At 38.0% G+C, this 24279-nt stretch overlaps 1 protein-coding gene across 2 annotated transcripts in view; it reads left to right on the top strand.

The window, feature by feature from the left end:
* The window catches only part of LOC126282216 (ubiquitin-conjugating enzyme E2 Q2), a 90585-nt gene that overhangs the window by 7968 nt on the left and 58338 nt on the right, over nucleotides 1-24279 (top strand). The gene's annotated exons all lie outside the window — the stretch shown is intronic.

Genomic DNA, 24279 nt, shown 5'->3' with positions numbered 1-24279 from the left:
GGACTACATAAATAGAGCTGCTTGTCATACGCACACATTATAGTAATTTGCTGCTGTTGATCTGCAGAATTGTGCTTATTATTTGATCAAACCAATTTTCTAGCTTGTCTTTGCAGTGTGTTGGAAACAACCAAAGTATTGTGTCTCAAATTAAAATGAATTACATTAATTGAAATCTGTAACATATCTTAGAACCTGAAATTTAGTTGCTAGTACCTGAAGAGAGTACAAAGCATTGCATTTTCATTAATATGTTACAATACTGATATGTTGAATAAATATTGTAATCTTGCTGTGCTAATGCAAATTATAAGACATTGTCTTGGATAACCTCTGTGAAAATACTGTTTCATGGAGTTTTAACTTGAGTCTCAGGATATTCTTCAATTCAATTATAGCATTTTAGTGTCCTATGGGGAGCAGTAGAACATGAACATGTGCACTAGGGTATCTTCTGTGTTTCAAATTTGCTTTTTCCTTTGTTATACCCCACCCCAATTTCATTCAACTGCAGAAATAGTTGTAATTTGAGCTCAGTAGGAAAAAAGGGAAGGTGTGCCACCCAAAAGTAACTGATAAAGCAATGACTTTATTACCTAAAACTTGATATTATTTTTGTTATAATTTTAAAGATGTGATGACCGACAACCTGACATTTCTAAAATTTTGAAAGATTATTCAAATCCAAATATTATTTAGCTTCAGAAGATGCTTTGATATAAACTGTGAAAAGGAAAACACAAATATAGCATTCCATTCTCTTCTTGTAATCATAATTCAAATTCATAACAGACTTAAATATTAAATATTTTCCAGCAGTAAATAACGTCCACTGCTCACCTTGCACGATTGTTGTACCCCTCAGCCTGGAAAGATGCTCAGTTCAGCAAAATGAAGCTTCAGTAAGATAGATCACAGTTAATTCTAAACCATCAGTATCTCAAACAGAATAGATAAGACACATTGACTGTTTCAATCTTAATCTTTTTAACTTTGGTATTCATGTAGACAACCCTGTGTTTTTACAGTTCATTATTTCCTCTTGCCTGCCAGTTGAATAGAAGAGGTCTTTTTCCAAAAATTCCACATGAAACACACTCATCTCTGAAAACGATCGTATACAATACTGCTGAGTCAAAATCTAATGATTTAATGTAGGATTGTAAAAGCTCTTTCAATGATACTTTTATACTTCACATTTGCATACCCTTTTCAGTAGTAATAACTTATGGGACAGAATTATTGGCCATTACTTACCTAAGGAAACAAAATGTTTGCCCTTTCACTATACCCACACTCAAAATGTATGGCACTGTCCTACCTTTCAGAACTATTAGTTCCTTCCTTAGGGAGAGCAGAGGTATATAGGTTGGGATGCATAGTTCAAAAACAACAGCTCACTCGTGCCCCCAGGATCAGAGGGACCCACACATGTTGAGAATGAGGGTAATTTTGGCAGACAGCAAAGAATGTATAAGATTGAGCCAAGGTTGTCCTGGAAGTTGAATATCAACTAAAGTAAAACAAGAATAGCGGTACATAGTCCAATTAAATCAAGTGATGCTTTGGATATTATATTGGGAAATGTAACACTAAAAGTAGTAGATAAGTTTTGCATTTTAGGCAGCAAAGTGACAATGGCTTTAACATTTAATATAAATTTAAAATGTTAGGAAGTCCTTCCTGAAGGCATTTGACTGCCATGTAACATTGTACAGAAACAAAATGTGTATGATAAACAGTCCAGATAGAAGAAAGAGAAAGTATTTGAAACATGGTGTTATGGAACAATGCTGAAGATTAGATGGCTATATCATACAATTAATGTAGTAGTACTGGATTAAATTGGAGAGGAAAAAAAATTATGGCACAACTTGACTGAAAGGGAGGCTGTGTTGATAGAACACATCCTGATTTATCAAGTGAGTTTGTTTGTTTGCAGAGGAAAGTAATTACACAAAATATTTGCATTAAGGAGAATATTGTTAATGTGTGTTAGATACATCCAAGGGCGCAAGGTGGAATCTAGTGGGATGCAATGCCCAGCTTCAAATCCAAAATACACATCACTGTGTGATAATGAGAGAAGTGACACACACCATTTTCAGTGAGATAGGCAAGATGAAAACCTGTTGATTATTCCATAGCAGTTTGTGGTATCATGGGTTTAACAGCCTTTACCAAAATATTCCCTTGTCAGTAATTCCTGTAATGTAAGTCAATTACCAATGTTATAATTAACATCGAACACATAAAACTGAAGTTGTCTCAGTGGTTAGATGCTGAGCAAAGGTTCCAAAGGTCTGGGCTTCAATTCTAAGTCAGTCCCATTATCCTCCCCATCCCCCCTCCCCATCTGCTCCTCTCATCACCACATATCACTTCCTTTGTCTTTGGGGCAATCTTTTACAGTGTGCAAAATTACAAGTTGCATTGTGGTTTGATGTTAAACTACAGGACCCCCATATATCTAAATGACCAAGTTTGTTCAGAGGTCTGAGGAAGACACAAGTATACCTCTCCTTAAAGGACCATGTCTAGTAAATCACCGTAATGGTCAAACCAAACTTTGGGCTGATGTCGGCTTTACGTAAACTGATAATGTAAATGAATATCTTTACCATTACCCGCCTTAAGTTTCTTTATTGTTGATGGCTTTAAAACTAGTGAAATTTTCATCCACACAGAACTCATCCCAAATCTATTCCCAGCTATCTTTAATATGTATGTTTTCATCAAGCTCAGAAATTTTTGAAAGCATGATGCAACACAGTGCCATCCGCAATTTGTTTTCGTAGTCAAATAGGCTGCGCTACCTAAAGATGAAGGGCTGGTAACTGTGAATAATCGGTTGTTGAATAATACATTCTCTGTGATTTTGGTTATGAAGATAATTTTGACAGCACTTTGTTTTGGAACTATACTGCCTGATCAGCATTCTGTGTTAGACTATTGGATGTAAGTTTTTGCTGAAAATCAGAGTAGAACATGATTACATTCCATCCTGGATTTTCCAGAGTAGAACAAACTCAGTCAACTGACAAAATAGTATTGTTATTAGAACCAAAAGTGACACAGTAACCACAACAGCAAAGCAAAGATATATTTTTAAGTTCACAGAACACAGTCATGCACAGAATGAAAGTACATCTTTGCTGAACTCCCTTTATGAATAAACAAATACTGAAAACAAGGCACTCAGTATAACAAGTTCACTGTTGTTAACATTCCATCTCATTTTATTGAGTTTTGGAGATCATGACAGAACTATTCTGTCCTACGTAAATTTGTCTCTAGTTAAGGGAATCTTAAATAAATCTGCCAACAGTCCATCAGAAAAAAGTGTAACAAATTCGTCCCATTGCCTTCAACATGTTCATGTCTATAACAATATTTAATGTGTTTGATGCGTTCATGATGCTCTGCATTTTTAATCAAGTGAATAGCACTTTGATTGCCGACACGTACTCTAGCTTTGAAACAATCGATTTTTCCCCGCAGAATTCTGCTTCCCACTAGAGAACCAATTGTATACAGGTGCCTTGCGACTGTGTCTTAATGATACCAGATCCAGAGTTTTGTTCTTCTTCAAAGATGTCATCTCCTCTTCCATTGCATACTGCCACTTCAATAACTCTTGCGATGCCATTGCTTTTACGAAATTTCAGTGTTCGGAGAGAATGACAGAACAAACTATGGTCTCAAAAACATGCAGGTGCTCGCAGAATAGATTAATCTCTCAGCTTAGTGTTTTCATTTTTTTCAATGTTCACTATAGTTGGCTCCATGAACGAAGGTGGCCCAATTTTCAGCCATCCTGTGCATCCCCCTCCATTGACTGCAAGCAACCAGTAACATTCATCTCTCTCTGAACTACGAGCTGCGATTTACAAGCAGACTATGAGAATCGCTCTCCTGCATGCTGCACTGTTGCTGTATTTGAGACAATGCAGATTCATTCACAGGGTGACTAGATTAGTCGTTCAGTTGCTTGTTACTTTCTTGTATCGGTACAACTGTTAATGTATGTCTGTGAATGTTTAGTGTGACTGCCAAATAAATATGTCAAATGATGACAATAATCGTGAAGTGCTCCACAAACAGGTGAATAGGTTTATTTACTTATTTACCACACTTAAAATTTTTCAAATGTGAATCTGAAAGCACTACTCCTATTTTTAACATTTTGAAGATACAAGAGCAAACTGAAGAGACGTGTCGGCAAGAAAACTGTACAGCGAATAGTAAATGTCAGGAAAAAAATAATTTCGTATCACCCAGAAAGCATCAAAATTGCAGGAAACCTATAATATAAATGGATGGTTTTGACAATGATATTTTAAAGTGTTGTGTGTTTGAAATGCAGAGAAATAGTGAATTCCTGTTATCACAAAAACTTGTTATGATTACGCAAGAAAAAATTGGCTTCAGAGGTATAGCACTTCGTCAGTGCAGGTGATAGAGGTGCAATGACATAGGTGCATCACAAACTACATCCCTTATAAAGATGCACGATACGAGAGAAGCATGTAGTTCAAAACTTGATGAACTGTGGGTGAGTCAGAATCATTCCATGAATACCTGCTGGAAACGAGCGAAGGTGCTGGTGGCTTGAAAGTTTCCATAGGAATAGGTTCTTGGGTAATTATTCTGCATGCTGGCACATCTCCTGGTTTTGTTCATGACACTAAACAAGTATGTAGATGTAAAAACAGCAATATTTGGAAATGTATGCTGCCAATTTCAAGAAATGGTTCACTGACCAGTTCTTACCACACCTTACTTCAAAGTTGGTTGTTGTAATTACCATGACAGTTATCATTCACCAGCAACAGAAAAAAACATTAAGTACAAACCCCAGGAAAGTAGATATAGAGCCTGGTTTAAATAAAAAATATTCTGCACATTATAAACCAGACAATTGCCAAACTTCCTGCTGCAGCTTGTTTGTTTATACAAGTTATGTGACAGAACATTCGAATCTGACTTTCATGCACGTGTGTGTGGTCACAAGTTTTACTTTTACCCACATATCATTGTCAGTATACTCTGATAAAATTAATTTGGCCACAGGTTAAAAGATACCTGGGTGGGGGAAAAACAAAACATAACACACTGAATTGCTTATGCATGAAGCAATAGACAACATACCACTTCAATGTGGGGACACTGTCAGAAAAAAGACATACTGTGTGCAGCAAGCTGACTAGCTTTAGATAAAAAGACTTCGTTAGGGAGCTGAAGATGGATATAAGCCCTGAACCTATCATCCTAACTTTACAATCAAATGGTTCAAACATGGGCCAGGATAGCAGTGACGATTGTATTGCAATGTAGTCTCTGGAACAAAATAAACTAATAAAATTTCTTGGTTTTAAAGATTCATGATTTAAAAATCTTTGCCAATGTATCAATTGCATACATGTTATATGAGAACTTAAAGCTTTCATTGATCTGGAATTTGTATGAAGAATGTAGACTATAATATTCCACAAATTGTCCAAGGAAAAAATTAAGCTTTGCCTATCGTGTCATATACTCTTAACTACGCATGAGAATGAAGTTAGATAAGAATACTGCGATATTATGACAAATAAACCCCTATGATTTTCAAGGCATGACTAGGGAAATGCCTTAAAATGACAGTAAGGGTTACCTGTTGAGATATCAGTGTTTTTCGATGTTCTCAGTCTGCATTCCCTAGAGTTATTCGAGAAGAAGGTTAATTGTTTGCCTGTTCAGTGGATCATAAATGCGGTCCATCACTGTAATGTCGACAGCGAAAAATAAGATGACATGCCAACAGTTTTAGTGAAAATCTTTTTCACTAGTCTTTGCTACCAGTAATGCTTTTTTGCTCACAGTAATTTACATTTAACTTCACTCACACACACTCGCGCACACACACACACTCGCGCACACACACACACACTCGCGCACACACACACACTCGCGCACACACACACACACTCGCGCACACACACACACTCGCGCACTCATTTTTACTGATAATACAGTCCAAATTAGACAATTGTCATTTTGAGAAAAAATGTACTTGATGTCCCCACAAAGCTTGCACCAGCTCTTCTTCCCTTGTGGGGACTAATGCTTTTTAGCAGTGTACACAACATAAAGATGTGAAGTAAGATTTCTCTCTTGTAGATGACTGATGGAAATTGGTTCTAAAATGTTAGTCCCCATGCAGATTTGAACATATAATACAATGTACCATAGGGAAATAAACCTGACTGTTGCCTGCAGCAACACAGTTCGTCAATGCGGTCTTTGTCTGCCTGCTCTCTGCCACCATGGAAGCGCCATCCTATGTGACGTGGGCTATAGTATCATCCTCTAAGCTCCTGATCATCTTCTGCAGCATTGTGCCTCAAGAAAAATTCAGCATCTCTCTATTGCACTAAGGTTAAGCCATAGGTTTCTTGTAAATAGTCCTCATGCGTTTGCTGCTGGTTAACTTTGTGCAATTTCCAAAATTTCCTCGGAACAACTGTCCAATATATTCAGGTGGTTGAACCTTGCTGGTGGCTAGATATGACTGACTTCACATTTTTCATATGGAGTAACATTATTCTTTGCTTTACATGGTTGTTGATCTAAGATATAAACATCGTAGTTTACTGCCCCTATCCACAATTTTTGGCATAAGTATGCATCCAGTAACTTGGTGTGTGCACACATGACAATGGACATTTCTCCTTGAATTTAACCATTTTGCTGTGTTATTTCATTTTTCTTGAAATAATCTTCAACTCTATTTTTTTATAGATTGGTCCCATTGTCACTTCTCAGAAGTCTGATTTTGTTTCCGTTTTGCGTTGTCAGATATTAAAATTCCAAAAATACAAGAAAAAAATTATGCTCACGTTTAAGAAATCACACAAGTGTGTCTGAAGTGCGGTAGTCCTTGTAAACAATGTACAAATGTGCTCTTCCAAGACATGTTTGTCTCATTCATCCACTCAAATCCCAATGAATAAATTCACCAGGAACCTATAGGTTCCAGATTTGAATTAAACAATTTTCTTTTCATTTTCCCATACTAGTGTGATTCATAAGTATAATTTTCCTTCATTTTTAAACAGGGAATTAAATTTAATCAGCCATATTCCTTATACTTTTGAAACGTATGTATCCAAGTCTGTTGTGCCAGACCAATTTGGAATTCAAGGAAACGGAATTTGATTGTAGTGCATCTGGACATGTAAACAGCATTTGATAACACTGATTGTCCATCTTAATTAGTGCTGCTACTAGAACTGAATAGCAGACTTCTGTTCTCCTTTCATCAAAAATAACTTAATTCCTCCCATTACGACAGCACCCACTGAAGCTAAATTTCTCCTTAGCTTGTGAATATATAACGAGTTTCTCAAAGTGTGAGGTTGCCATTTTCCCCTCAACTAAAGACAATACTTCATCATCATCTCTACTGACCACGTGAGAAGAATTGTTTTTCTTCAAATTGAACTTACTTGTGTAGTCCACAATAATTGCTGGGAATACTGTCAACATTTCATCACATTATAAAATTTTTTGTTCCGGTTCAATAATCTTGAAGTCAAATTATCAAACGTTTGTTGATTGTCAGGGACACGAGTCCCAAGCAGTCGAAAATGTTCCAGATTTTTTGGCAGACTTATCAAAATTTTAGTCAATTTCTATAATGGATTCTCCAGTACTGGCTAATGCTTGTACCAAAGATTCGAATTATGTGTTGTACAATTGTGTGTGTTGGTGACATTGTGTCATCAGAAAATTTCTGCTGCAAGGCAGATTGCTGTTCGTGGAAATAGCTTCATTCTCTCTCACATTCCAGTTACATTTGTGCTCATCATGACACATTGCAATTGATCATATTCCATTGCAGTAGGTAGGATCATAATCTTTACATTTAAGCCATCTGTTAACAAGAGTGAGCTTGTTATATTGAGTGCCTCATTTTCAGTTTTCATAATGTGTGTGCACCATATCGATGTGCTTTTATTCTGTGCAAAGCCATATTATGTGCCATTGTAAAAAATATAAATCTTTGCTTTGTTTTGTCACCATGGTTACTGTGTCACTTTTGGTTCTAATAGAAAGTGTTTTGTTATTTGACTCAGTTTATTCTCCATTTATTTTCAGCAAAATATAATTACAGACAACAGGTTGTGGAGTCAGGCAGTTGTGTACATATTTGTTGTGTGTAATAACTACCTTTGATCGGAGTTCCATTCAAGTGAACTGTGATACTTGACTCTCAAGTTCTGGGACAGTCTTATTATATATGTCCTTCATTGTCATTTTGAACAAAGTAGTGGATAAATTGAAGACTGACAGTGCAAATGAATGCCTCTGCGACTGTGCATTGATAGTTTGTGTTGATTGTTTTAAAACTAATTAACTAGTGAAACTCAAGTCCTGACAGAAATCTGCCAAAATCCATGGCCAGAAATCTGTAGTATGTATGTTTTCATCCCGTTCAGAAGTTACTGTAAACCTGGGGCGACACCATGCCGTCCACAGTTTGTGTTCAGTCAAATAGACTGCACCACCTAAAGATGAAAACCACATAGGTGTGATGTACCAGCTGCTAAATGACATATTCTCTGTGATATTGGTTATAAAGATAAGTCTGACAACACCAATGCTTTGAAACCACACTGCCTGAGTAGCATTCAGTGTTCAAGAGCTGTAAGTACTGAGAACAATATTTTATTTGTGCCTGCTTTATGAACATCTGTTAGATGTTTTTTTGACTGTCAAGTAGATTGTTGAAGAAGCTCTAGAACTTACTTATCTTTAAAACATTAAATCTTTAGAACAAATGGCCAGATGTGAGCAGGACTATATGCTCTGAGGGTTTCATTCAAACTTATAATGTGCTAGACACTTAATCCATTCTAGGAATCGAGAATCTCAATTTTTGCCTGTTATCAACATTGATACTGGCAATATATCAGTCTCAAAAACTCCAAGATGTTAGAGAATGTTTTAATTTCAAATTAGGAGTTGGGTCATAAATCACAAAAGAAATATTTTTTTATGTAATAGAAATACAAATTATCAATTTTCCGATTATTTTTCTTTTTTTTTCCCCTTTACTTGCACTGTGAAACCTCGATTCTTCCAGATTTCATGTTTCAAGGTCTGTGAAAAGCACCCTGTAGGTTTTGATGAGAGAATTTGTGAGTGTTAAAATATGCTATATAAATGACAATATATAAGCCGTAGGAAATTACACTTAGAATATATTCAAGAATTCTGCAGCAAACCGATGTTTTAAGGATATTGATCTGTAATTTTGCAAGTCCATTCTTTTACCCTTCTTAGATACAAGAATTACCTTCATTTTTTTTTTTTTTTTTTTTTTTTTTTTTTTTTTTTTTTCAGTCGCTTGGGACTTTGCGCTGGGCGAGAGATTCCTAATATATGCAAGCTAAGTAACAGGCCAACGGCATAGAGTACTCTCTGTAAAATCGAATGGAATTCCACCTGGACATGGAAACCTTTTTCCAACCATTTCATTTTTTCATCAACTCTGGGGATGTTTGTTACTATGTCATCCACACGGGACACTGTGCAGTGATTTCTTTTGTATAATTCTTCTGTGCGAATGATTTCTAAAATGCATAATTTAAAACTTCGACTTTTGTTTTGCTATCTTTTTATGCTGCACCAGACTGGGCAACTTGTGACAGGGTGGAAGACTTAGCCCAACTTAGCGATTTGACACGGGACCAGCATTTTCTCAGATTCTGAGCTAGGTCTTTTGCTAAGGTATGATGGTGGTAGTTATATGCTTTGCAGGTAGATCTTTTCAGAGATAGGTAGATCTTTTCAGAGATACACATTCTCTTTTGAACAGAGTGTAACAGCCTCTGCTTCCTCAACATTGTAAGAATACATAGCAGCATTAATAATTGTTTTTATTCTGTAGCAATGATTCATTTCTATAAAAGTATTGTATCAGCTAAAATACAAGCTCTAGCCATAATGTAATCGGTATCTGCTTTGTAACGGTGTATAAGATTTGATGCTACTCATATCTGTGTTACTTACTGATGCAAGCATCATCTCAATTGGCCTAACATGTTGGGCTAAACAGATTCCAGAGACTGGACTTACAGTAAAAATTTAGAGCAGATCCTGCCTGAAAATCCCAACAGTGTATTGTGAAGTTCATTGCTGTTTACATAATGGTTCACTTGGACCTTTGTCCCTTTTAATCTAGTCACACATTTCTTAACTGTTGAAATTGAAGTAACAAGTTACTAAAAAACCTTACCAGTTTGGAATGAATTTCTGTTGGTGATAATGTGTGTGAAACAGGTAATTATATGCTGGCACACTGCTCCAGTTAATCCATTTTATCAAAGCATTCGTAATATTAATACTTTCATAGGGCTGTATAAATAGAACTTATCTGCAAGTCAAACTGACCATTGTCTTGCATTGTTGCACAGGCGCTAACATATTGTCAACATCCTCTCTTTGCCAGACAGAGAATTTTTCACATTACTTTCATACGCTTTATCAGTAAATTGTCAAAGTATTAATAGCGGAGTTCCCGAATTTACTGCCCTCCAGGGAAGTTGTCATGCTCAGATTATTCTTGGGATCGAGAGCTGGCTGAAACCCCAAGTAAAAAGTTATGAGATGTTTGAGCCATGGAACGTATATCGGTATGTCAGATTAGACACCATAGGAGGAGGAGTGTTAAAGTGTGACGAAGTTTTCTGGTCGCATATAACAGGTTTAGGTGAAACCAAATTGATTGTCGGAGGTCTTTACAGGCCACACACTTCTGCTGTGAGAGTTATTCATTCACAGAAAGTCTACGGTCAGTAGCACGTAAATACCCAGATCGTGCATACAAGAGGCTACTTTAACCTATCTAGTGTAGACTGGCACTCCTATGGATTCATTGCAGGGAGTACAGACGGGCTGTCTTGTGACGTACTGTTGAACTTGTGTTCCAAAAACTGTCTTGAGCAGTTCTTCTGCAACTCATATGCAGTGGAAATATCTCTGACCTTGTGGCTAGAGACAGGCTGTACCTTACCAACAGCATCATTCTAGAGATCGGGATTCGTGATTGTGATGTATTCATAGCAACTTTAGTTATGAAAGCTAATAAATCAATCAAGGAGGCCAGGAGAATGTTTCTCCTAACCAGTTGGTAACATCTCCCTTATTCAATGAACTGACAATGTAGTTTGGGTATGATAAACATAGAGGAATTATGGGCAAAGTTTAAACAGATTGTAGATGGAGAAGTGTGTGCCTAGTAAGTGATTTGAGGACAGGAAAGATCCACTGTGGTTTAAAAACAAAATGTGGAAAATGTTGAGGAAGCAGAGGCTGTTACACTCTGTTCAAAAGAGAATGTGTATCTCTGAAAAGATCTACCTATCTCTGAAAAGATCTACCTGCAAAGCATATAACTACCACCATCATACCTTAGCAAAAGACCTAGCTCAGAATCTGAGAAAATGCTGGTCCCGTGTCAAATCGCTAAGTTGGGCTAAGTCTTCCACCCTGTCACAAGTTGCCCAATCTGGTGCAGCATAAAAAGATAGCAAAACAAAAGTCGAAGTTTTAAATTATGCATTTTAGAAATCATTCGCACAGAAGAATTATACAAAAGAAATCACCGCACAGTGTCCCGTGTGGATGACATAGTAACAAACATCCCCAGAGTTGATGAAAAAATGAAATGGTTGGAAAAAGGTTTCCATGTACAGGTGGAATTCTATTCGATTTTACAGAGAGTACTCTATGCCGTTGGCCTGTTACTTAGCTTGCATATATTAGGAATCTCTCGCCCAGCGCAAAGTCCCAAGCGACTGAAAAAAAAAAAAAAATGAAGGTAATTCTTGTATCTAAGAAGGGTAAAAGAATGGACTTGCAAAATTACAGATCAATATCCTTAAACATCTGTTTGCTGCAGAATTCTTGAATATATTCTAAGTGTAATTTCCTACGGCTTATAACCACATATCGGCCTGGTTTTAGAAAGCATCACTCGTGTGAAATTCAGCTTGCCCTTTTCGCACATGATATACTGCGAGCTATGGATGAAGGGAAACGGTCAGATTCCGTATTTCTAGATTCCTGGCCCACTGCAGCGTGTTAATGAAGGTACAAGCCTATGGAATAGGTTTCCAGATAGGAGTGGCTCGAAGACAGCTTAAATAATAGAATCCACTGTTCTCTTCCATGGCGAGTGTTCATCAGAGACAAAATGTCATCAGGAGTGCCCCAGGGAAGTGTGTTAGGGCCAATATTATTTTCTATATACATAAATAATCTGATGGACAAGGTGGGATGCAGTGCGCACTTGTTTGCTAATTATGTATTGTGTACAGAAAGGTGTTGAAGTTGAATGACTTCAGAAGGATACAAGTTGACTCAGACAACATTTCTATGTGGTGTGATGAATATCAGCTTTCTCTAAGTGTAGAAAAATGCAAGTTAATGTAGATTACTATGAAAAATGGACCTATAATGTTCAGATACAGCATTAGTAATGTCCTGCTTGTCAATTAAATATCAGGGCATATATGTGAGACACACGCCTAAATAACTTGTCTAGAAAACTATCATCTGTTTGCTATGCCTAAAAGGCTAAAACAAGCAAAACAACAGTACTGCAGGTGGACTATGCACAGTTCCACTCACATTGTAAAGGTTTTTAGAAAGCAAAAAAGAGCTCTAAGAATAATTTGTGGTCTTTAAAAGATGGAGTCCTGTAAATCAAATTTTACTGAGTTTGGTGTTCGAAATGTTCAAAGTTGATTCATTTATGAAACTATCTTGGTCACTACGGACTACCTCCTGAAAACAAATTGCTACAGAACAAAAATGTACACAACTATAGTACCAGAGGAAAATCAAATATACATCAAAAATATCACAGAACCTCCGCCTATCAGAGGAGCATAACTAACATTTGTGTAATACTACTCAATAAGATACCATAGGAAATAAAAAATGCTACTCATCCAATATTTAAAGCTAAACTGAAGGCTTTTCTAATAAAGCACTGTTTCTATTCTGTCAGAGAATTTCTGAATACATAAAATGAATTGTAATAGGTACCTATTTTTAATTTGCCTACTATTTTGCTAATTCTATGTATTATTGTAACTTATCTTTGACCTGTCCAATATCAATTGTACAATTTGTGCTGTATGATAAAACTGGACCAATAAAAAATCAAATCCAATCAAACAAAAAATTTAAAATGTTGTCATAAACTACTCATTAAGAGATACAACCTTATGTCAAATGTTTAAGACAGTAGAGAATTATTGCAGCTAGAAAATGTGTATTTGTCTAAGCAATAGAACTTGCAGCACACAAATACCTGCATTACATTCATTTACAAATGAGGGTGGCACTTAGTGACTTGCCAAAGCTTTACATGTAATTTCCAGCCTTTCCTAAGCTTTGTCTTTGCTTCCTTAACATTAAACACTTAACATATTACAATACTTTCAGCATTTCGCGGCCCTGTCAGCAACTGTATAAATATTAAATTCAAAATTAACAGCCTCATTTGTTAAGTAATCAGACGTCTGATGCAGTTTTATAGCTGGGAATCCAATTCTTTACAGAATTGGGATTCACCAGAACCATCAGAAAAGGTTTCCTAACACTTAAATTTACATTCAATGTATGCAAATTTCTCTTACTCGGAAATTCTTATCTTGCTATTGTCAGTCTTACATGTCAGATCCACTCAAATTCTGTCCTAATTGCATATTTTTCTGCCCAAATACCAAAACTCTTACAGTTATTAGGGTTTTATTTCCTAATCTAATTTCCTCAGCACTGCCTGATTTAATTTGACAACTTTAAATTACTCATAATTCTTTTTTTTCTTTTATATCTTGTAACTTCTTCTCAAGATGTTATCCATTCCATTCAATTGCTTTTCCAGGTCTTTTGCTATCTCTGACAACTACAATGTCATCAGCAAACCTTAAGTAAAATCTTAGGATGCTGTATTACAAAGTATCACATTGCAGTAGCAGAAGCCATCATTGCCTGAATGTAACAGAGAAAGTGGATATGCCGCAGAAGTAGATGATGGCAGTAGTTCTTTAGTTTTTTCCCCAATTTCCTCCTGAATCCATGATAAGCTTCTCAATACAGAGATCAACAAGCATCCTAAGTCCATCCAACAACATAAGTGCTCAAGTGTCTGTAAAACATGCATTGGGTTAAAAACTTTGTACAATGTCTTCTTAACTTGTCTGGGAATGGTGTCTATAGTTGCTATGTAATTACTGTAGATGTTTTTGATCCACCTATGCAGGATTAAAATTTCAGTGGTCACATTTTCTTCCCGCTTACACCCAGAAATGTCTGCATCCAAGTTTGTCTTTGGGACTGATCTTTTTGATATATATTCACTTTCATTTGCAGCACTATAAATGTTGGATTTAACACAAAAGTAAACACTGCACCACTTTTTTTACAGATACATGTTTGTTTACTGACCAATGTTCAGTTTAGGACAAAACAGTAGTGAAGTAGCACAACAAAGGGAAGAAAGTAATGAGTTGAGATGTCTAAAATTAGGATTATACATATAACAAGGCCTCTCAAAGAGGGATCAATGCCTCTCGCAGAGGGATTCTAAGGCTACATCACATGCAAATTCTCCCTTGGGTATATTTCTTAACACTGTCAGCATTGTATAATCCCTTTTCCTGGTATGTCTGGACCAACCAGGAACAGTGCCTTTGGGTGTGGTATTTCTACCACCTTAAATTGTCCACAATATGGTGGAAGAACTAATTCATCTTGACGTTTAAGTTAGAACTGGGACAGACCTTCTTCACAGAAACTAAGTCATCTCCATTAAATATGGATACATCTGCCATATTGTTAAACTTACATAGTCTGGTGTGGGCTGACTTAATTAACTTCCTTCTTATCTTACTCTACATTACCCTTAAAAAGTATTGATGCACCTTCTGATCAGGTTTCAACTTTGGAAACTAAATTTTATTCCTTTTCCTATTTGAATATCATCAAAAACTCATGACTCACACCAACATTATTATTAGTCTCATTAGTTCTAAATTCAATTTTAGCATTTTCTAAGGCATCTCACAATTTTCTATATTTCTTTCCTGTGATCTATAGTATCTCCAACAGAATTGGTTTTAGTATTAGTTCTTTCTGTTGTACAGACTCCTGTAATCTCTCTTTCAAACTAGTCAAGATTGTTAGGAGCCCCAAAATTTCATTCGATAAATTTTCCTATTCTGTAACATTTTGACCGGCTCCTGTGTACCTGAGATTTGGTTGACTAAGGTTTGTAAGTTATTATGAACTTATTTTGTACTTAATTCCTCACTCTGTGAATATCCGTTTGTACTTTGCTAAGCAAATTATTTAATTCTTCCTCCCTGGCACTAATTTTATGTCCTTGTATGTTAACTATGGATATTAACTCTTTAAATTCTCCTTTCTGTGATTTAATTGCCATTAACTCAGTAGTGGTAGCCTCGTACTTTTGGTTGATACTTTCTTCTAGCTTCGAAAGAGTAACATCTGCTTGAGTTTGAATGGTAATTTTGAGTTTGGCTTTAAGGGCTTCCTGTGAGTTCTATAACATGTCTTCTAATTCCTTGTTGTTTTCCTACACAGATTCACTGTTCTGTACCACAAATGGATTACATCATTCTGGTGCCTCAGCTGCCATGTTTCTAGTCCTCATAGGCACACACTACTAATTGAAATCCCATCTAATTAGTTAAACTACATGTTCACTGAGTTTCTTCAGTTGCAGACATCATTGACTAATCCTGTAAGTTATCGGACTCAAAACAATAGAATTTTTTAAAGAAAAGTGTAAAACTGACAGAATCACAGCTCAATTGATGTGTAGAACAACGAACTGGGGACACTACCATTGACTGCATAGATGAAACTGGTGTGTCATGTTGAGAAACTGAGAGGTGAGTGCTACACTTGCGGTGAGCCACTGGTGCGATATGCTGTGAAAACTCGCACCACTTTAGTCGATGTGTCAAGTTGAACTGCAGTCATCTGGTCTGCCTGCTGCTATCCTGTTTTACTCTTCCTCACCAAACCGACCGCAAATTTTTCCATGTTGTCATTGATACATATGTACATGTTGTTTTTAATGTTTTTTAAATGTGCACAATGATTGTCTCAATTAGTGTTTCTCAACCGTGATTGTTTATATTCTGGTTGTGGAAATTTCTTCTTGTTATCTAGACTATTATTAAACTGTTCTTGTTGATAGCATTTTGGGTCACTACAAAGCGGTGCTCACTCATAGGTTCAGATGTTGATTCTTCAGTTGTCCCTGGCAACCAGGTATTTCTTTGAAATAATTCCAAAAATTTTATGAACATCTCCTTTCAAGCATCACAGTTTCCGTGTCCTGTCATGGTTAGTGTGGTGGTTCCCCTGCACTGGTGGTGGTGGTGGTGGTGGTGGTTGTGTGTGTGTGTGTGTGTGTGTGTGTTTACTTGACTGTAACATCATTAAGAGAGAACACTATATGGCAGATCTATCAGTGTGAGGTGGTCTACTATTGACTATTCTTCCTCTAACATTGTTGTCACCCTTTTGTTTTGTTCATGTGGTCTGGCTACTGAATACCACTGCTGTTCGGAAACTTATTCTTCTTGACTTCGTCTCCAAGCAGGGTAATGCTGTAAGAGTGTCTCCGCTGCTTTCAGCTACTAAATAATGAACGCGTCTTCAGTGTTAATCTTCTGTATTGTTTCTACTATGCGAATAAATTGTGAAGACAGATCCAAATATCAGTATCTCTGAAATTCAGATACAATCGTCAATACGTCTGACCACACCAAATTCAACTTAAGATCTAAGATTTCTAATTGTCATTTGCCTTGAGCATTTACATTGTAGAATGGCTATTTTCTCTCAGGTGCCCATGACACTTTCAAGGTGTGTCTCTGAGGCGTAAGTATCCACATCCAGCATGTGCTACCGCACTCAACACATCGTGCCTTGCCTCTTCCGTGTTATATCGCTGCATACGCACCGTTGGGAAAGATTACAGGTTGAGGCGTGCAGTGTTTAAAATGTTTATAAGATGGACAACCATCTTTCCCAAGTGTGAGCCTTCTCATTGGAACATAGATCATTCTCACGAATAATACGTGTTAAATTACAGTATGTTGTATTTTGAAAGGGGATTACACTATCACTTCAGGATAATTACGCAATACAAAGACTAACAATAATTCTCTATAACATGAAACCAAAACATGTCAGGCAGACTTCTGTGAACTGCACCAAAATGTGCACAGTGTTACAGTGGTGTAAAATCTAAAGTCTATATGTTGTGTGCTGCAGTTGTTATGCAACAATTGTACTGCCATGACCTCTGATACCTTGGTAGTTCATAATTAAATTGTGAAGTTTGTAGCCATTTTGTTTTGTTGTTTTAGCAGAAAAGCAGACTGAAATATGTCAGGATGACCTGTGATCAAAGACATCCCCCACCCTTTTTGTTCTTTTTACTAGTCATCAAGGCTTGAAATTTCATCCCCCAGTGAACAACAAACAGCTGTAGAAAATAACAAAAGATGTCAGATTAAATTTGAGTTCCAGCAGAACACGGGCATGTTTTCAATGCAACTACAACTTGTCATCATTGCTTAGGAACGTATATGCTCACAATACAAAACCAAATTATGTCTTTAGGTGGTTTAGAACATGGACTTTGTAATGATTATCTGTATGAAAATTGCTCAGGAAATCTTTTTTATTATTATTATTGTTTCGCCTAAGAGAGAACAAACAATTGTACGAGATGGCATAGTTTTGTTTCTTTCAAGAACATATTGTAGGAGATATTATCTCTCAAAGATGCCAAAAGCTCATGGATGCACTGTTGATATTTGCACTATGTGGTCAAACAAATGGTTATATCTTCAGTAGTATTGAATTAGTGATTGCAAAACTTTACAGGTGTTCATAAAAAAGTTCAAAAAAATCCATAATGGCCACGTGTGGTGCTCTGGACCAGGGGTGACCAAGATTTCGGCTCATAGTGCATGTCTCACTACCACTGTCACACCAAGCTCTGAGTGTAAGGAGGGGGAAGAGGAGAAAACAACTGCATTTAAATGGCAATACGATTACACTGTCTATGACTTGGTCTTATAATTCACGTTCTCAACAACATAGATCACAAACATAACAAGTTTTCAGTATATATTAATTATTTTTGGTGCACCCAAGACATGTCATAATTTTTGTCAGATACAGACTGTTTCACAGAGTTTTGCACTCAAGTTGCCACGTAATTGTGGCTTACTTACTTTCATTATCAAAAAGGTGGTCTTTCACACAAATGTCAGACGAAATATTTTGCAACCTCGTTATGGAAACTTAGAAAATCTACCTGAGAAAAGTAATGTAGACATCGTGGACAGTTTTAATGCAAAAAGATTTGTGATTAAAATTGGAATTACCTTGCAGGCCAGTCAATCTGCACATCGACAGGGACACTTTCAACTGAAACAGCTAATGGTTTTGAAAAAAGCTCGAAAACACATGTAAGATTGACATTGTCCTCAAAACCTTTATAAAAGTATTGTAACTTTTGCAGGGCAACAATGAATTCTTCAAACCTTGTGCTTGCTTTAACACCAGTGAGCTTAGGGAACTTTTGTCATAATTTGTCCCTTCTACAATTTTCTTTTTAAATGCATCCCCATCAGATCAGAAAGAAGTTACCTTGCAGTGTCTACTGTGGGCAGTGTGCAGTGTGCAGTCAAGTCCACTTAAAATGTGAAATCTACAATCCATTCCAGATGTTCTGATTTTCATTTGCGCACTCCTTTTTCCTTCATAAATTCAACAGTAGTGAGATATAAAGCAAAAAATTGTTCCAGGCATGTCCCTTGACTTAACCAATGTATTTGGTGGTAATAGATGAAGTCCCCATAATCTTCAGTTAGTTCTATTGAGAACTGTTGCAACTGAAAATAGAACAATATGTGTGACTTCAGAAATTTTACTATTCATGCCATCAATCTACATCTACATCTACATCCATACTCCGCAAGCCACCTGACGGTGTGTGGCGGAGGGTACCCTGAGTACCTCTATCGGTTCTCCCTTCTATTCCAGTCTCGTATTGTACATGGAAAGAAGGATTGTCGGTATGCTTCTGTGTGGGCTCTAATCTCTCTGATTTTATCCTCATGGTCTCTTCGCGAGATATACGTAGGAGGGAGTAATATACTGCTTGACTCTTCGGTGAAGGTATGTTCTCGAAACTTTAACAAAAGCCCATACCGAGCTACTGAGCATCTCTCCTGCAGAGTCTTCCACTGGAGTTTATCTATCATCTCCGTAGTGCTTTCGCAATTACTAAATGATCTTGTAACGAAGCGCGCTGCTCTCCGTTGGATCTTCTCTATCTCTTCTATCAACCCTACCTGGTGCAGATCCCACACTGCTGAGCAGTATTCAAGCATTGGGTGAACAAGCGTACTGTAACCTACTTCCTTTGTTGTCGGATTGCATTTCCTTAGGATTCTTCCAATGAATCTGTCTGGCATCTGCTTTACCGACAATCAACTTTATATGATCATTCCATTTTAAATCACTCTTAATGAGTACTCCCAGATAATTTATGGAATTAACTTCTTCCAGTTGCTGACCTGCTATTTTGTAGCTAAATGATAAGGGACCTATCTTTCTATGTATTCGCATCACATTACACTTGTCTACATTGAGATTCAATTGCCATTCCGTGCACCATGCTCAATTTGCTGCAGATCCTCCTGCATTTCAGTACAATTTTCCATTGTTGCAACCTCTCGATACACCACAGCATCATCTGCAAAAAGCCTCAGTGAACTTCCGATGTCATCCACCAGGTCATTTATGTATATTGTGAATAGCAACGGTCCTATGACACTCTCCTGCGGCACACCTGAAATCACTCTTACTTTGGAAGACTTCTCTCCATTGAGAATGACATGCTGCGTTCTGTTATCTAGGAACTCCTCAATCGAATCACACAATTGATCTGATAGTCCATGTGCTCTTAGTTTGTTCATTAAACGACTGTGGGGAACTGTGTCAGACGCCTTGCGGAAGTCAAGAAACATGGCATCTACCTGGGAACCCATGTCTATGGCCCTCTGAGTCTCTTGGACGAATAGCGCGAGCTGGGTTTCACACGATCGTCTTTTTCGAAACCCATGCTGATTCCTACAGAGTAGATTTCTAGTCTCCAGAAAAGACATTATATTCGATCATAATACGTGTTCCAAAATTCTACAACTGATCGACGTTAGAGATATAGGTCTATAGTTCTGCACATCTGTTCAACGTCCCTTCTTGAAAACGGGGATGACCTGTGCCCTTTTCCAATCCTTTGGAACGCTTCGCTCTTCTAGAGACCTACGGTACACCGCTGCAAGAAGGGGGGCAAGTTCCTTCGCGTACTCTGTGTAAAATCGAACTGGTATTCCATCAGGACCAGCGGCCTTTCCTCTTTTGAGCGATTTTAATTGTTTCTCTATCCCTCTGTCGTCTACTTCGATATCTACCATTTAGTCAACTGTGCGACAATCTAGAGAAGGAAGCACAGTGCAGTCTTCCTCTGTGAAACAGCTTTGGAAGAAGACATTTAGTAATTCGGCCTTTAGTCTGTCATCCTCTGTTTCAGTACCATTTTGGTCACAGAGTGTCTGGACATTTTGTTTTGATCCACCTACCGCTTTGACATAGGACCAAAATTTCTTAGGATTTTCTGCCAAGTCAGTACACAGAACTTTACTTTCGAATTCATTGAAAGCCTCTCGCATAGCCCTCCTCACACTACATTTCGCTTCGCGTAATTTTTGTTTGTCTGCAAGGCTTTGGCTATGTTTAAGTTTGCTGTGAAGTTCCCTTTGCTTCCACAGCAGTTTTCTAACTCGGTTGTTGTACCACGGTGGCTCTTTTCCATCTCTTACGATCTTGCTTGGCACATACTCATCTAACGCATATTGTACCATGGTTTTGAACTTTGTCCACTGATCCTCAACACTATCTGCACTTGAGACAAAACTTTTGTGTTGAGCTGTCAGATACTCTGTAATCTGCTTTTTGTCACTTTTGCTAAACAGAAATATCTTCCTACCTTTTTTAATATTTCTATTTACGGCTGAAATCATCGACGCAGTAACCGCTTTATGGTCGCTGATTCCCTGTTCTGCATTAACTGATTCAAATAGTTCGGGTCTGTTTGTCACCAGAAGGTCTAATATATTATCGCCACGAGTCGGTTTTCTGTTTAACTGCTCAAGGTAGTTTTCAGATAAAGCACTTAAAAATATTTCACTGGATTCTTTGTCCCTGCTACCCGTTATGAACGTTTGAGTCTCCCAGTCTATATCCGGCAAATTAAAATCTCCACCCAGAACTATAACATGGTGGGGAAATCTACTCGAAATATTTTCCAAATTATTCTTCAGGTGCTGAGCCACAACAGCTGCTGAGCCCGGGGGCCTATAGAGACATCCAATTACCATGTCTGAGCCTGCTTTAACCGTGACCTTCACCCAAATCATTTCACAATTCGAATCTCTGTCAATTTCCTTCGATACTATTGCACTTCTTATCGCTATAAACACGCCTCCCCCTTCACTGTCCAGCCTATCTCTGCGGTATACATTCCAATCCGAGTTTAGGATTTCATTACTGTTTACGTCTGGTTTCAGCCAACTTTCTGTTCCTAGTACTATATGGGCGTTGTGACCGTTTATTAATGAGAGCAGTTCTGGAACCTTTCTATAGATGCTCCTGCAGTTTACTATAAGCACATTAATATTGTTATTCCTTGTTGCATTTTGCCTACTCCTGCCTTGCCGCGTCTCAGGAGGCATCTTGTCGGGCCTTGGGAGGAAATTTTCTAACCTAAAGAAACCCCATGTGCACTCCACACGTACTCTGCTACCCTCGTAGCCGCTTCCGGCGTGTAGTGCACGCCTGACCTATTCAGGGGGACCCTACATTTCTCCACCCGATAGCGGAGGTCGAGAAATTTGCACCCCAGCTCTCCGCAGAATCGTCTGAGCCTCTGGTTTAAGCCTTCCACTCGGCTCCAAACCAGAGGACCGCGATCGGTTCTGGGAACGATACTACAAATAGTTAGCTCTGATTCCACCCTGCGAGCGAGGCTTTCCGCCTTCACCAACTCCGCCAACCGCCTGTACGAACTGAGGATGACCTCTGAACCCAGACGGCAGCAGTCATTTTTGCCGACATGAGCAACAATTTGCAGTCGGGTGCACCCAGTGCTCTCTATCGCCGCCGGTAGGGCCTCCTCCACATCTCGAATGAGACCCCCCGGCAAGCAGACAGAGTGAACACTGACCTTCTTCCCCGACCTTTCCGCTATTTCCCTAAGGGGCTCCATCACCCGCCTAACCTAATAACTAATAAATCCCTCCCCCCGTGTGCCTGCTCGGACCTTGCTGAAGGAGCGGCCACATGTCCACTCACAGGCAGAGCGGGCGATGCCACACGGCCAGCCTCCACACTGACCCTCCGCCTCGTGCGCCGCGAACGCCGCTGAACCCGCCACTCCCCTTGGGGAGAGGGTGGCCCAACCGTGCCCGGTACCCGCGAAGATGTCTTGACAGCAGGGACAGTGGGTGAAGCATGTAACATCTGGGGTGTACCTTGCGACGCACCAGACTCCCCACTGCCGCTACACTTCAAGGCAGCAGCCTTAAGAATGCTGACCGCGGCCATCAACACGCTCAGCTGTTCGCGAAGAGTGGCCAGCTCTTCCTACGTCCGTACACAGCAGCCACACATTCTACCCATCCTAAGAAATCAATTTACTATAGAGTGTTAAACTTTTAAATAGACTGCTTATTCACTAAAGGCGGTTGATTATTGACTAAACTGTGATTGCTAACCACTTCTTGTAGAAAACAAGGAAAATAGCGCTACCTGTCTCTGGACTGTATTGAAAACAAACACTAGCACTATGGCTGACTAAAGGGACTCTCTGACTGTATTCAAAACAAACACGAAATCTATGGAACACTTAATGGCACTCGACTATTAAAGCTTCCTAAAAGCAAAAACACGCAGAAGAAGAAGTGACAAGTAAGAAAAATACAGTTAATACTTAAATTAAGGTAGCTCGCTGCACAGCAGACGTGAAGCAGACGGCGGTTAAAGTGCTCCATGCCTGCAAAATTAGCACGAACTGCTTCTTGACATATGGAACAAAGAATCCTGTTTGTCAACAGTTTTAATTTTTTGTTGTTTCATTGTCATCTTAAAGTTTAAATTTTTTTCTCCAAGGTACTATAATGTCAATTTTGTAGCAGTACCTGGCACGTAAGCGAATTGAGAATTCTCATCCCTCTTTTCCGTCATTTTCATTTTGAGACGATAGATTGCGAGACTGTCTGTCTTTGTGCAAACAGCCATTGGACCTGTGTTAATACTCTAGCTATTGACATCATCATCAAATAGTAGTGCCATTGGCCAGTCTGCCTAAGATCTGTTCATGCTATTATTCTAGCTTTCATTTTGCTATAGGATTTTTTTATAAAAGGACAAACTTTTTACACACATTTTCAGATCACTGATGTAGGCTTGCTCATTAGTTTCTTTACAATGTGCTCAGTGAACTATGATATGGGACCCATCGTGCAATTTTTGCCCAGTGAAGTGAGTTTTTTGATTTGCCAGTCCATTGAACTAGAAATAATTTGTCTTGTTCGTATTTTGGAAGAAGTTGTGGTCAAATGAAAAATGTGTTCAGTGTTAGCACTGAACAGTTACTCTCTTCAGATGCAACAAAAACCGTAATTGTGTGTCTGCATAATTACGTTTAATGTTCTTTTATCATCACATGGAGACAATCTTTTATCTTCTCTATACATACAAGATTACCTGTTTGTCGGATTTTAGTTCACTGTTAATCTGGTAATGCAACATCTGACCATCATTAGCTTTAAATTATTCTCCATTATTTCCTGTCTCTAGTGAATTCAATTAAAAGGTGTCTCCTTCTCTTTGTCTTATCCTTAGCGTTATTAAGGTCATTTACTGTGAGATTATAACTGAAATGTTATTCACAATCATATCATCATTTTTGTGTGCCAAGAAATGCATATATTACAAACATTGTACCAAACAGGTAGGATTAACATTGTTAAAAATTCAGTGTTACATTATTCTTTATATTTTTGTTTTGAAAATATCTGCTCACAAGATTCAGATGTTTCT

This window comes from Schistocerca gregaria, chromosome 7, assembly GCF_023897955.1.
Source record: "Schistocerca gregaria isolate iqSchGreg1 chromosome 7, iqSchGreg1.2, whole genome shotgun sequence".
Classification (NCBI taxonomy): Eukaryota; Metazoa; Arthropoda; class Insecta; order Orthoptera; family Acrididae; genus Schistocerca; species Schistocerca gregaria.
Note: the sequence above shows the minus strand (reverse complement) of the source record. Positions and strands in the feature narration are given on the sequence as shown.